The 16183-nt window shown below is 44.9% G+C and overlaps 1 protein-coding gene across 1 annotated transcript in view; it reads right to left on the bottom strand.

Annotated features, from left to right (window-relative positions):
• Positions 1-16183, bottom strand: part of PDLIM4 (PDZ and LIM domain 4) — a 617535-nt gene that overhangs the window by 545310 nt on the left and 56042 nt on the right. The gene's annotated exons all lie outside the window — the stretch shown is intronic.

Raw genomic sequence — 16183 nt, 5'->3', positions numbered from 1 at the left:
TATGCTTAGGAGGTTATGGTCTAATATGTTTAGGCTTATGAGGTTGGCGCAGGATATATTTCACGCCTAATGTGATACTGTGCATTATATGATTTATGTTACAGAATGATGCTGAGTCCAGTGTTTGCCAGTAATTACTGCTTGTGTTCTATGCTTATTATATGTTCTCCATTTACTGTCTTTACTAAGTGATGGTTCTGACAGTGGTCCAAGTGACCCTGTCATGTGTATATAAGCCCCTGTAAATATTGATCAGGTGCCAGTTGGCACAGTGCATATTGTGTGATTACTATTCTAATGTGTTCTATGATAATACAAATGCTATTTTCGATATAACCTTGTGTGGAGTTCCTTTTGTGGTGTGCCTAGTATGTTGTTGCTGTATGGGTTGCACAAATGCTTTACACATGGGCTCCGGGATAAACATGACTGCTCGTGCCAAGCTACCAAGGGGGTGAGCTGGGGTTATCTTTGGCGTGTAACTCCCTTGCCCTGACTAGAGTGGTGGTTTTCTGCCTGGCTTAGGCGCAAGCCCTAGCCAACCAGAAATCCCATTTCTAACACTAAGAAAATTCCCCAGTGAAAAACATCCTCGTTACTCCTTTTGCCATCTATAAATCTATATATTTATATCTGTAGTATCACTCTGCTTGTCCTGTTTGCCACCTTTCTGTTACTTCAGGGCGCTAATTATGCTGTGCAACTACACTCATGATCCACAATGCTTTTTCTGCCTCTCAGTAACCTTTGAAAAGGTGATAGAGACCTCAGGAACTCACAACACATTCACAGCAGTATGGACAAATACAAACTGGTGGGCCTTTAATCAGTGGCATGTCCATGTCTCAATTTAGGAACACTGAGAAATAAAGTTCTTGGGGTAGCTAAATTAGGACATACAAAACACTGACTGAAAACAATTTGGTAGGATACAGGTAAGTACTGTGTAGTAAGGTGAAAGGTTACAGAACGCCTGAAGTGTACAGTTAGCGGAGGGTTAAGTTTAAAAGAAAGGGATTAGGTTAAGGAAAAGAGTGAAACTTTGTTAAAAATAAAGAAAGAAAGAGGGAAGGTAAAGGTAGGTGTTTGGGGTTATAGGTAAAAGCACAAAGAAATGTATGTTTTAGTTTATGCGAAGGAATGGGATAATGATGTCTTCTCCAGTATTTCTATTTTTTTTAAAGGACCTCTGACATTTACCAATGATTTACATATATGTGAGCCCCAATATTTTGGGAAAATACAAATAATTAGAAATTGGGACACGCATATCTTCAACATATTATTTAGAAAAAGGTATCTCCAAAATTAACCTTGGATTTCCTGATTGAAATGACAAGAAAATTGGAAAAATACAAAATGTAGAAACCCAAGATTAATTACTATAAGATTAATCATCTGGGATTAATGTGGAAGTGTTTTTTCATTCGGGGATAAGAGCATGGAACCCTTGATATTAGGCAAATCAGAAATAATGATTATATACTCGAGAAACCTCTGAATAATGCACTAGATGGCCACAAGAGTTCCTGCTCCACGAGGGTGGCAGAATATAACTTCACCCAAACTCAAGACATTGAGCGTGATACTGAACAATCAAGTTAGCGAGGTGGTTTGATGGTAGCCCACTGCTGAGTGAGTGGCACACTAAATATGTTGAAAGAGGTGGAAGAGTTTTTTTTTAACTTAATTGCTTATTATTGTTATTGCTCTTTGTCAAACTAAATTGCAGATACCGCATGTCCAGCCCGAATGTTTTGTTACTGCAACACTAAAGCCAACATGCCCAACAGCAAGGATCTTTTTGCCGTGGTCAAAGAATTTGCCAAACCCAGCACAGGGACAGCAGACATCTCACCCTCCCAAGACTTCTGCAACAACGTCAGCGCCTTCTTCCACCGCAAGATTACGGAGATCTATGAAAGCTTCAACAACCTCGATACCCAAGACCCTCTCACCCCACTCACCACCACTGCACCTGACACCAGAACCCAGCAGATCCTGATCAGTTGGACTCCCTCTACTACTGACGACACCCTCAAGATCATGAAGAGCATCCACTCAGGATCACCCTCAGATCCCTGCTCGCACCACATTTTCAACAGAGACGGCACTTCCATCGCGCTCAAAACCTGCGGCACCATCAACTGCTACATCAATTCTGTGACATTCCCGGAAGACTGGAAACATGCAGAGATCAACCCCTTGCGGAAGAAATCCTCTGCCAACCCGAAGAACCTCAAGAACTTCAGACCCATCTCTCTGCTCCCCTTTCCAGCCAAGGTCATTGTGAAAGCAATCAACGCCCTACGTTCCGAGTTCGAGCGAACCACATTCTGGACTGCTCTCAATCCGGCTTCCAAAGCAATTACATTATGGAGACCGCCCTGCTCGCTGCCACAGATGACGTCCGCATCCTCCTCAACCAAGGCGAGCCTGCAGCCCTCATCCTCCTGGACCTCTCGGCCACCTTCAACAGCATCTATCAACACACCCTATGCACAAGACTCCATGACTCTGGCATCTGCGAAAATACCCTAGAATGGATCTGATCACCGGCCGAACACAGAGTCAGGCTACAACCGTTCCACTCGGAACCCATGGAAATGAGCTGCGGTGTGCCTTAGGGCTCCTCCCTGAAACCTACTCTCTTCAACATCTACATGACCCTGCTCACAGATCCTCTTGCTCACCAAAAACCCACAGTCGCCAAGAGCAAATTCTACAACGGGATGAAGGCTGTTGTCACCTGGATGAAGGAGAGCTGCTTCAAGCAAAACTTAGAAAAGACCGCTCTCTCCTCATCCTGGGCTCCACCCCCTAAGCTTGGGACGACTCTTGATGACCCGCAGATCTTGGACCTCCACCCACAGACCACGCACGAATTCTCGGCATCATGTTGGACTCGCGCTCACCATGAACCGCCTGATCAACGCCATCTCATCATCCTGCTTCCACACACTATGCCTGCTCTCAAAGATCTTCAAGTGGATCCCCACTGACTCCAGAAAGACGGTCACCCACGTACTCATCAGCAGCAAACTCGACTATGGCAATGCACTCACGCCGGCATCACCCAGAAACTCCTCTAGAAACTGCAAAGCATCAAGAACGCCTTTTATAGGCTCATCCTCAACATCCCTGCATCTGACACATCACCAGCCACCTAAGAGACCTCCACTGGCTCCCAGTCAACAAAAGAATCACCTTCAAGCTCCTCACACATGCCTACAAAGCCCTACATGACACGGGACCTGCATACCTCAAGCACTGCCTCACCCTCCATGCACCCATTAGAGACCTCCGCTCCACCCAACTGGCCCTCCGCTCCTCCCAACTGGCCCTGGCCATCATCCCACGTATCCGCAAGACCACGGCCGGGGGGAGACCCTTCTCCTACCTCTCAGCAAAGACCTGGAACACACTGCCTCTCCTCCTAAGGCAATCACTGTCCCTTCCCCAATCCAGGAAGGACCTCAAGACCTGGCTATTGGACTGAACCACAGTGCCTTGCGACAGATCTGCAGCCTACCCCACCCACTGCCTTGAGAGCCTTACGGGTGAGTAGTCACGATTTACAAGTCACTTGATTGATTGATATCACGTGGAGAAGTGTGGCTCACTGGTTAGAGGTGGCAGACCCGTAAGCAGAGAACGGCCCGGGACCAGGGTTCGATTCCCGACGCGGCAGGGTCGTGGACCAGGGTCAGCGGACTCGATAATTCTCGCCTCGGTGCCTACTCTAGTCAGAAACCACACTCGGCAACTCTGGGCATCAGCTTGCCTCATCTTCACAACGGCCCCCCAGACCGCCGGGGATGCTTGGTCGCACCTTAGAGATACCCATCAGGGACCATCTCTCAGGGTGAGCCAGGACGGGTTCCCCAGCAGTCGAAGCGTGGAGCTACTCCTCCGGGAGTCGATTCCTAGCGCTATATAAACCCGCAATTAAATTAAATTAAATTACATCAACCTCCAGGTATATTGTGGAAACCTGATCTCCTATCCTTTTGACAACTGTTGCTAATCTCTTTTGCCCTCATGAAGATATTAGAATATGAGACATTGTTACAATATAAGTGGTACTATAGGTAACTCAAAGTGACTAAAGAGCAATTTAAAAATAACAGCAAAGTATTTGAAATTCCGTGGATACTACCTGCATCTCCTATGCAGACACCTTGTCCTTCAGTAGTACCACAGAGTTCCAGTGACTAGAACCCCCAACTGTCCTGGGAAATTACCATTTCTATATTTCACCTCTGCGTGTGCCTTAAAATTGTTCAACACAATGCAGAAACTCCATGGCTAGGACAGGAGCCATGCTTTCTGATAAAAATCATATTTCACCAAACTGCAAAGGCTTTGACATTCTTTATGACATCAGCTAAAGACTCGAGAAGTGGCAGACCACTCTAGGTGGCAGGAGTCAAGCTCGTGGTATTCTCCCTATTGTCCTATTTAAAGAACAGCATTCAATGATATGAAAAAGATAATTGAGAACATAACATTATTTGTTAAAAAGAAATGCCCTGCCATTTTACCCTGAATTTCAAAACGTCAAAACATACATTTAGTGCAGATGGCTTCTTTGTGCTAGCTGAGGAAAAGGAGAATAACTTACAACTAACCAAAAGGTAACTTCCTATTCGTAAGAGACTTGAGTTTTGAGACTTTCGTACGAAATTTTTAGAGAAGGCAGGGCTGACCCTGTGTTTCTAGCAATCAAGATGGAATGTAATTAGGAATTTGGGAATTATTCCAAATTTGGAGAATGACTAAAAATATATTTAGCCTGAATTTAGGCTCAGGCTGTGACCAGTAAGATTGATTGATGGGGTAATATACATCCCGTAAATGATTTTCTTACATTCATCCATGTAATTCAATAAAGCAAGTACCAATGACTCCTTGGTAACACCATCCGCTTTCATGCATTTGATAATTCGGAGTAAAAAATAAAATACCCTGCTGCCCCTTGCCATACATTCCAAGCAATGAAAAGGGCAAATTATTAATTCAATGTATTTTGCCTCACCCAAAATATTTTTGAAACACTTGACCGGTTTTCAAGCTTTGAGCGACACGTAATGTGAGCATTGCCTAGGGCTTGGGAAGTGCAGCCAGTCTTAAAATTCTTATACTGACTTTTATCATGGTGCCAAAATGCAGCACATACTCTGTTCTTTCTCCTTGTAGGTAAAACCAGTTTAGTAGCTTGTAAAGTGCTCAAACATCCGGTTTGGATGAAATATAAAGACCTATAACTGACAGTGCAAATGTCATCATGACCTACTTTAGGAGACTTGCCTACAAACCACACAAAGGTGCCAAAGAAGTACTGGTGCTTACAACATTCTTTAAATAAATATGGTGTCTCAAAATAAAAACACAGCTAAGTAACGGTGCAATGCCACCCAAAAAAGGTATTACATTTGCATCCAACCCACCCACCTGTAATCCGTTCCTCAATGAAAGAGATACACGCAATAGATATCAACTGGTAACAGCATAGCAAGGTTGACCTAGGTTCTAATGCAATCTGACTCTTACTCCTGATAGGTAATAAAAAGGAGGAGATGTGGCTAAAGCTGCTGACCTTGTACCTAGGACTCCATTTTGAATCCCTTCGTTCAACATAATATGCTTCTGGGCAAATCACTTAATTTCCCTGAGCCTAAAAATGTGAAATGTATTTGTGTAATTCCTCATTTGATGTACACAATCTTGTAGATCGTCTTCCAACCCCCTGCAGTGTAGATCGGTTTTCTAGCTAGGTTTGCGCTCTATAAATACCAACCCATATATAATAGGGGTGCATTGGACCCATCACACCCCTCTGCACTGGTGTCACTGCACTTGCTGCACCATTGATAGCTAATCCCTGGCTGGTGATCACAGAATTCCAGACACCTGGCAGCAGCTATGATACAAGGTCGAACTTCATGTGTGAATGTCCGTCAGCACTTAGGCTAAGCTGTCCCACTACACTGCCAGGAAAAACTGAGCAAGGGAGTTGGAGTGGTTGCTGAAGAAGTGTGAAGGATGAACCTGTTGATGACTGACAGGTTGGGCGGGTTAAAGGGGCTTTAATTGTGTGTTGTCTATCAGAATCAGCTTATCCCACTCGAAGTTCTCATCCCTTGGGCCTTGCCTTGGATTCATTTCCAAACTGTTAACATATGAGAACAGCTTTTTATTCTGAGATTAACATTTCTCCTGGCAGACTAGTAAAGGAATGTCCGCATGCAGATGGCTTTTAGAAAGCTAAATTTCATGTCCAAGAATGGGGATGTCAATGTCACGGTCTGCGCCCTTTGGGTGGAACCCAAACAGTCAATGATATGTCATTGGGTTCTCATTGCACTGAAGACATGTTTGGTTTCAGTGCTTGACCTCACATCGTACTGGAAGCCTGGAGTCCATAATCACATATTAACCCTTTACATCAGACGCAGTGATCGGAAGAGCATCGATCTCCCGAGGCAAGTCTGTCACAGGGTGGTAGGTTTTCTATGATCCACAGGTGAGTATGCCTACTTTTGAGTGGTTGAGTTTCAAGTGATTTTACAACCAGTTACCTTCTAATTATCAGTCTTGGATGAGCCAGGGTGGTTCTAGTTTGGAAGGCTTTACTTATTTTTGGATATTCCTGATATCATAAGCATAATTACAATAAGTAAACATGAAAGAATTGACAACATCTGGGTGTGGTGACTAGTACACATGAAAAGCAGCGGCGCAATTACTGAGCTTTGAGGGACGACTACCCATGGGAAAATAGATCTAGACAAAAAGAAAGCACGGTCAAAGTTTGGACTCTGTCTGTGAGGTTAGACTCAAACTGGGACACAAGTGCTACTGTCTGGAAGGTGGCACTCACCCAGTGTAGGATTGTGCCCAGCCATTCCTCTGGACTGGACGGAATGTTTGACTTTATCCCAGATTCCAAGTAACACTGATTTGATGCCTATTCCAGATTATAACACATCTTTCCGTAAAAGAGGAGGTTGTGTTGCTACAGGAAATCTACATGTGAGTGGCTACTGCTTTTTCAATTAACTTGTCCATAAATAGCCTGTCGAATATAGGACTATAGTTTGTTGGGTCTAACAGAAAAAGTGGAATATTGTGACCTGCAAACCCAGACTATTTGGGTGGAAAGAAGTAGTATGTTTTACAGCCATTATTTTTGAGAGCACTTAGTCCAGATTAATCCATGGGGACAATAGACGCCTTGGTGGCCTGACATCTGAAGTTCATTGAAACAGGTAGTGATAAAGCAACTACACCTTCTCTTTACAATGAAAATCTTTTGTGGGTTAAGTAGGTGTATGCTATGCATGAAATGTATGTAAAGAGGGCAGCAGGCTTGCTAGGTGCATGGTTTTGTTGCCATGAATGTTATGGTTTTTACAAGAGAGACAGTGATCTTCATGTAAGAGAGATTAGTTTTGTGCTGGAAAGGGCAGAGCAATCAATATTGTGCTCTTGACTGACCAATGGCACTTTGTTTATGTCTCTGCAAGTCAGAATAATGTCTACCACTGTAAGGCACCTCCCCCCCCCCCCTTGCATCTCACCCCCACATTCCTGCACAGATCAGATTTAACGCAGTGATTCACATTTGAATCTCAACATTGCTTTCAGAACTGGTTAGAATCTCAGTAATACAGCTCAGTGGCTCAATGTATTTACTGCAGAGATCTGCAGGTCACAAGCCGGTCATAGGTTCCAATCAAACGGAGACCTGCTGTCCTTCCAGAAACCCTGCGTGGCCTCCAAGAAACCCCACACAGCCTGTAACCTTCGCCAAAGTGCCAAGGACCTCCCTATGGACTAGAGGCTCTAGTCCCCGGCACCAGCCAGTACAAGACCTGACACAGGGAGGTCAGACACTTATGCCGATGCATTACTCACTACAAGAGAACCCCAAGAACCACCACAGTTAAGGACCAAAACTCCTGTTGACACAATTCCCTGCTATCCGAGACCTCCAAAGGCCACAGTGGTAGAGGATCGGCACTTGTGCCAATACAACTCTGCTCTGCCTGAAGAAAGCACTGCAGCCAGATGGCCTCCACGACCTCAAAAGATCCTCCCAGCCCCGCGACCATAGCTGTTCACAGCCTTATGCCTAAGAGCACATAACCTCCTGCAAATGGCCCTGTTGGCTTCCTCCTGCCTGACTGCGAGGGCCCCCGGACTGTCCAATGATGGTGGAAACCCAGCCGATGTACAGCAACCCACTGCCAGCGACCACAACAGTACTTGTGTTGGCCGCCTGCTGAAACCTCATTGACGCTGCCGACCGCAAGGATAAATATCATTGCCGGTATCAACCGCCGCGGCGCTGATACTGAATTTCACACTTTTTGAGTGATCACAACCTCCCACCACTGACGGCGCTCAGTGGTGGCCTGTTAGCATAAGTATCTTCTACTAAACTATAACATTTAATGTACATGAAAAGTGTTGGTTGATGCTATCCAAACCTATTGCCAAGGATATAGAAAATATTGCATAATTGCAAAGTCTACTTGTCTGTAACTGAGTTCACTTGGTTCTCAAAATAAAAGTAACTATAGTAATATTTTTACAACCATTGCCTGGAGTTAAATCATTGAGTGTGTGTTCCGGCCTTGTTTGAGTATGTACAATAAATTCATTCAAACTACCCTCTGATAAGCCTAACTGCTCAGCCCAGATACCACTAAATTGAGAGTAAGGTATTATCTACTTTAACCTCTGCCATACTTCTGGAGACTCACTTGACTCTGTGTACACTATACCTCTTTTTGGTATATTATATACAGAGCCGGTTTCCTACAAGCATTATTACAGTTTGAATAATACTTATCATTAAATACCTTCTGTGTCTTGGTGGCCTGAGCTGATCTTGAAGAGGGCAATATCCAGACTAGTGTTTGACAGTGTCTATGTCTGGGGTGAATTACTCCTTACCACACATCAAAAAGCAATTGAAAGCGTACAACTATCTCTGTGGCCATACAGAGGAACAAGGCTGAGGCAAAATTAATTTGTAAGGTCAAACCATTCAGAGCTGAGAAGAAAAACTACTTTCTAGGTTTAGTGTTAGCCTAAATCTTTTGATTTTAATACAATTATACATATATTTTTTACTTATTTTCAGCCAGCTTTCTTCATCCATTGGTTTGTCATTGTGTTATTCACATTCCTAATCCCCCCAACTGCAGCATCCATCATGGGCCAACTTCCGGAAGTTTCAAGACACATCTCACTTCAGTTATTGGCCATCTTCACCGTGACTGACAGCCTACTGCCTTTCACAAAAAGCACATCCACACATTAAGTAGGTACCTTCAATGCAGGGTTTACTATGGATATTTGTGCATTTTTTAGGACCAAGAAATATCTCTGCTTTGAGATAATGCTTTTTTTTTTAGCCCAACAGCAGTTTCCCCAACAAGAACATTTTGCAAGAATCTTGACAAAACAAATCAAGCATTGAGAAAGACAAAAACACTTGCAGTCAACACCAGACTTATTGGCTTTGCCATCGCTTGCATTTCTATGGTAGGGGATATATTATTCCATATAACACAAGGTCAGCTCTCTTGAGCTGCATCCTATCAATACGCCGTGCTCTTTCCCTTGCCTGGAGAAAATGGAGGTAGGCAGCACATAGATTGTTGAAGGTGTAGGCCACCATAATTGCGGCTCACCCCCAGGCTGGCGTACATACCTGCTGCTCACCTCCTATCTGGCATACATAACTCCTGCACACCCCCGGTCTGGCCTACATAACTGCTGCTCACCCCGGTCTAGCATACTTAACTGCTGCTCCCCCCCGGTCTGGCATACTTAACTGCTGCTCACACCCTGTCTGGCCTACATAACTGCTGCTCACCCCCAGTCTGGCATACTTAACTGCTCCTCACCCCGGTCTGGCATACTTGACTGCTGCTCATCCCCGGTCTGGCATACTTGACGGCTGCTCACCCCCGGTCTGGCATACTTAACTGCTGCTCACACCCGGTTTGGCATACTTAACTGCTGCTCACCCCCAGTCTGCCATACATCACTGCGCCTCAACTCCGGTCTGGCATACATAACTGCTGCTCAACCCGGTCTGGCATACATAACTGCTGCTCACCCCGGGTCTGGCATACATAACTGCTGCTCAACCCGGTCTGGCATACATAACTGTTGCTCAACCCCGGTCTGGCATACATAACTGCTGCTCAACGCGGTCTGGCATACATAACTGCTGCTCAACCCGGTCTCGCATACATAACTGCTACTCACCCCCAGTCTGGCATACTTAACTACTGCTCATCCCCGGTCTGGCATACATAACTGCTGCTCACCCCCGGTCTAGCATACATAACTGCTGCTCAACCCGGTCTGGCATACATAACTGTTGCTCAACCCCGGTCTGGCATACATAACTGCTGCTCACGCCCGGTCTGGCATACATAACTGCTGCTCACCCCCGGTCTAGCATACATAACTGCTGCTCAACACGGTCTGGCATACATAACTGCTGCTCAACCCGGTCTGGCATACATAACTGCTGCTCAACCCGGTCTGGCATACTTAACTGCTACTCACCCCCAGTCTGGCATACTTAACTGCTGCTCATCCCCAGTCTGGCATACTTAACTGCTGCTCACCCCGGGTCTGGCATACATCACTGCTACTCACCCCCAGTCTGGCATACTTAACTGCTGCTTACCCCGGTCTGGCATACATAACTGCTGCTCAACCTGGTCTGGCATACATAACTGTGCCTCACCCCCAGTCTGGCATACTTAACTGTTGCTCACCCCAGTCTGGCATACATAACTGTTGCTCACCCCCAGTCTGGCATACATAACTGTTGCTCACCCCGGTCTGGCATACATAACTGTTGCTCACCCCGGTCTGGCATGCATAACTGTTGCTCACCCCCAGTCTGGCACATATAACTGTTGCTCATCCCCGGTCTGGCATACTTAACTACAGCTCACCCCCGGTCTGGCATACATAACTGCTGCTCAACCCGGTCTGGCATACATAACTGCTGCTCAACCCGGTCGGGCATACATACCTGCTACTCACCCCCAGTCTGGCATGCTTAATTGTTGCTCATTCCCAGTCTGGCATACTTAACTGCTGCTCACCCCGGGTCTGGCATACTTAACTGCTGCTCACCCCCGGTCTGGCATACATCACTGCTGCTTACCCCCAGTCTGCCATACATAACTGCACCTCACCCCCGGTCTGACATACATTACTGCTGCTCACCCCGGTCTGGCATACATAACTGCTGCTCAACCTGGACTGGCATACATAACTGCTGCTCACCCTGGTCTGGCATACATAACTGTTGCTCACCCCCAGTCTGGCATAAACTGTTGCTCACCCAGGTTTGGCATACATAACTGCTGCTCAACCCGGTCTGGCATACATAACTGCTACTCACCCCCAGTCTAGCATGCTTAACTGTTGCTCATTCCCAGTCTGGCATACTTAACTGCTGCTCACCCCGGGTCTGGCATACTTAACTGCTGCTCACCCCTGGTCTGGCATACATCACTGCTGCTTACCCCCAGCCTGCCATAGATAACTGCGCCTCACCCCCGGTCTGGCATACTTAACTGCTGCTCACCCCCGGTCTGACATACATCACTGCTGCTTACCCCCAGTCTGCCATACATAACTGCACCTCACCCCCGGTCTGACATACATAACTGCTGCTACTGCTGCTCACCCCGGTCTGGCATACATAACTGCTGCTCACCCCGGTCTGGCATACATAACTGCTGCTCAACCTGGTCTGGCATAGATAACTGTTGCTCACCCCCAGTCTGGCATTAACTGCTGCTTACCCCTGGTCTAGCATACATAACTGCTGCTCAACCTTGTCTGGCATACACAACTGCTGCTCACCCCGGGTCTGGCATACATAACTGCTGCTCAACCCGGTCTGGCATACATAACTGCTGCTCACCCTGGTCTGGCATACATAACTAGTGCTCACCTCGGGTCTGGCATACATAACTGCTGCTCAACCCGGTCTGGCATACATAACTGCTGCTCACCCTGGTCTGGCATACATAACTGCTGCTCACCCCGGGTCTGGCATACATAACTGCTGCTCACCCCGGGTCTGGCATACATAACTGCTGCTCAACCCGGTCTGGCATACATAACTGCTGCTCACCCTGGTCTGGCATACATAACTGCTGCTCACCCCGGGCCTGGCATACATAACTGCTGCTCAACCCGGTCTGGCATACATAACTGCTGCTCACCCCGGGTCTGGCATACATAACTGCTGCTCAACCCGGTCTGGCATACATAACTGCTGCTCACCCTGGTCTGGCATAAACTGTTGCTCACCCAGGTCTGGCCTACATAACTGCTACTCACCCACACCCACACCTGACGCCCCAGGATAAACCCATCCCCAGGATTTAGAAACGTTATTTTGTTACTTACTTTAAAACCATAGTAATGCTACGGTCTCACACCCTAGACGTGTAAAAAAAAGAATCTACATTTGTCAGCATACCATTTCAAAGTCATGAATAAACCGGACCCAAGCAGGCATGCGCATATTAATGTTCTCCGAATTCTTTCTCTTAAATATGCTCGAAGGTGGCACCCTGAGCTTGAACTTCCTTCAGGCAGATGTTGGTCATAATTAATTTACAGCTGACATTGCGGGGTGGGACTGTAGGGAGGAGTAAGTCTGCTCACAGTCTCATGCGTCAGACGCTATTGTTCACCGCATTCCACTGCAATGCTTTTTGGCAACAGAAAATATCGAAATCATGAAGTACCATTTAACGGCCCACCCATTCTTAGTCAACAAAAAAGTTCATTGATAACTTAAGTAAAAAAAAGTAAGCTTCTAGAAATAACACTGAAGTGTTTTCTCCCACTATTTGAGCTTAAAGTGATCGCTCCGTTGTTTGCAGGGCAGTGCTTAAACCTGCCTCGTTGCCTCACGGCTGCTATGGTGACAAGGGTACACAACAAGTGTTCCACTTTTTGTACGACACACTTCTCCTTTGTGTAGGAAAGTCGAATGTTTGCACAAGTGCACGAGGAAGGTCATCACTTAGAGAGGTTTGTCCTCTTCTCTGCCTTACATCATTCGTTCCAATGGCTCTCACATACTCAAATAACACATAACACCCATCAATCATAAACTCAACATTGTTATGTGTGATCAAATTAAATCATACACCCAACATCGCTCCGGTTATTTGTGATGAATGTGCAACCTTTGGGACATTTGACTGATCTTGCAAAGTTAAAAATTTGCCACTGGAGCAGTCAGCATGCTTATGAAAGAAAACAAGCATTGGCAAAACCCAAAAAGGCCTGTCTATTTCTATTAAGAAATGGTATTTGGATTTTGACACCTTTCAAAACTTCAATGGTTACTTTCTTGATACAGGCTGCTATGTCCTAGGCCATTGCCAGAGGTTCCCTGAGGTACCCGGAAGTGTTTTCTGCAGCAGGCTCCGGTGCTACAGACCCTTAGGCATGATTTACCGCTCTTTTACAAAAACTTCACCTCACGGCAGGTGTAACGTATATACATCGCCATCACACAGGTGAAGGTAGGTTTGGTATGGTAAGTAGGTGAGGTACTGGAGCTTTAGGAGCTAGATCTGGTAGCTATGGTGAGTATGTTCAGGAGGCAGGTAGAGAAGATGCGTAGGTAGGCATCACATGTTAGCTGTAGTAGGTATGTTAAGTACAGTAGGTAAGATATGTAGGTATAGACGGTTTGGTAGGTGAATTATGGTAGGCGTGGTGGTAAATTATGTAAAGTAGGTTAAGTACAGTAGATATGGTAAGTATGTTTGGTAGGCCAGTTATGCTATAATAGGCAGGATAGGTTAGATATGATAAGGTAAGGCAGGTTGGTATTCTAAGTTAGGTATGGTAGGTAGGTAGGTATGTCTGGTACAATAGAGTATGTATGATACGTATGTAGAAAGGACAGGACTTAACATTTTGTCTGACAATTCAAAGTTTGCACTATTAAAGTATTTTCTAGAATTATTGCTCCTAAATCTTAGCAATATCATTGAGAGCGTAAACATATACTAAATATTAATAAAACACTCAATCAAATCAATCAAAGTAAGTTTTATTCAGTTCTTTGTTGCTGTATTTTGCTTTTATGGTTCCTATACAAAGACCGTAGTTAAAATATGCGACGCATAAGCAATAAAAACTTAGGCATAAAATACATAGATATATCAGACAAGTTACAAATCTGTCACAGGTTTTTATCAATCTCATAGCAGCTTTCAAAAAGCATACCACATAAAAAAATGTACTTCTTCAGGTAACAATTGCATTAATAAAACATAATCTTTGTGCTTATAGGTGAGCCGTTTGTCATATATAATACTGTAAATTGTTTATATTGCTTACAATACACAACATGAAAAAAAATCTAATCACGCAGAGGAAAGAGAGTGTTAGTGTGTGTGATAGCTGCTATTCTTATTGTTAATAATATTATTATTTTTTAAAGTGTATTGCCGCTGTACCCTCAAAGAAGAGTGTTATGAAATCAAGACAGATGATGAAGTTTGTATTGAAAGTGGTGACTTTAAAAGACATACCATTAAATCTATTGCATAGGGAATACTTGCTTTGAGTAAGGGGCAGTGTTTTCTGTGGTCTTTAAGAATGACTATGGACTATCCCATCTATACTTTGTGAAGGAATAAGCTGTAAATCCAACAAGATGTTATCATGATGGCAAACAAACAAAACAAGGCAAAAAAAGGCAAGAGTCATTCATGAACAGCACTGGTGCCTTCATTTTATGACAGGCTTGGGTGCCAAACAGCAAGTAGAAAAGCCATAAACCAGGGGCCTCATTTATGAGAAATGACGCATCACTGCGTGAAAGCAGCGATGCGTCACTTCTCAGTGCGCACTCATTGCAACATACCTGATGCGTCATATTTAATGTATGACACATCATGTTGCAAGGAGTTACAGATACGTCAGTATTTCTGACGTATCAGTAAGCGCAAAAGTGACGCATTGCTGGAGTGTGTCACAAAAGTGAAGCAACTCCAGCAATGTGTCCTTTCACATGGGGCAAGCCCCATGTGAAAGGGCCTGCGTCAGTCTTATGCCTGCTGTGAGGCAGGCGCAAGATTTTGACGCAACGGCGTACTAGAAATGGTGCAATGAAATCTCATAGATTTCACTGCAGCACTTCTACAAGGCTTTTTGCGGGGGAACGCCCCCCCCCCCGCATACATTATACCTGACGCAGGTATAATGTAGTGCAGGGCTTTACAAAGTGATGCATCTGCTTAGATGCGTCACTTTGTAAATAGTGTGCAACAGGAGGCATGTTTTACTCCACCGATGCGTCACAAAAAGTGACGCATCGGAAGCGCACAACTGACGCAAGGCCTCATAAATGAGGCCCCGGCAATTAAAGCATTGCTGTGCCAGCAAATTAAATACATCCAAGAGTAGAAACTGGGTACTTGGTTCCAGCCCCAAAATCTTACCAGAACACAAATGGGACAATGTAACCATCCTCAGAATGGCATGGCCCAGAACTGAAGGATGCCCCACCAAGCAATGACAAGTAACGTAGAACATGAAAGCCTCCTGCTCAAAGAGGCTGACCCAAAGCTCACTATCTCGCTATTCTTCTAAATACTTTTCTGATGTCACAAATGAGTTTTGCACAGTAAAGTTGACTGTAGGGAGACCTTTAAAACGCTAGTTTAGAAAGATAGGTAGATCGATCAATGGGCTGATGGCTGCTTGTTATCACATTTGTCAGTCCTAGTGGCTCTAACTCACCACCCTTCTTTTTTATCACTTGATAGAATACGTAGCACTGAGTTCAGTAATAAAAGCCCCTATTGATGAGAGCAAATATAGCTAGTAGCGTTTGCAAGATATACAAACAACTTTAGTATTAAGATACTGACCTACCTAATACAAACTCACTTTTCATGCCATGGATGCCACACATATGCCAGGAATTACCACCATTATTCCAGGGGTCAGTATTATGTCAATGCAGATCTACTACCAGATGTCGGCACAATCAACCAATCCCTGTCCACAATAGGTCGGGAATCATCACCATCATTGCTATAGGTATTTTTTCTGAGGTCCTTTGTTTTACATTTGTTTCGCCCAACTC

The sequence above is a fragment of the Lissotriton helveticus genome, chromosome 7 (genome assembly GCF_964261635.1).
Source record: "Lissotriton helveticus chromosome 7, aLisHel1.1, whole genome shotgun sequence".
NCBI lineage: Eukaryota > Metazoa > Chordata > Amphibia > Caudata > Salamandridae > Lissotriton > Lissotriton helveticus.
Note: the sequence above shows the minus strand (reverse complement) of the source record. Positions and strands in the feature narration are given on the sequence as shown.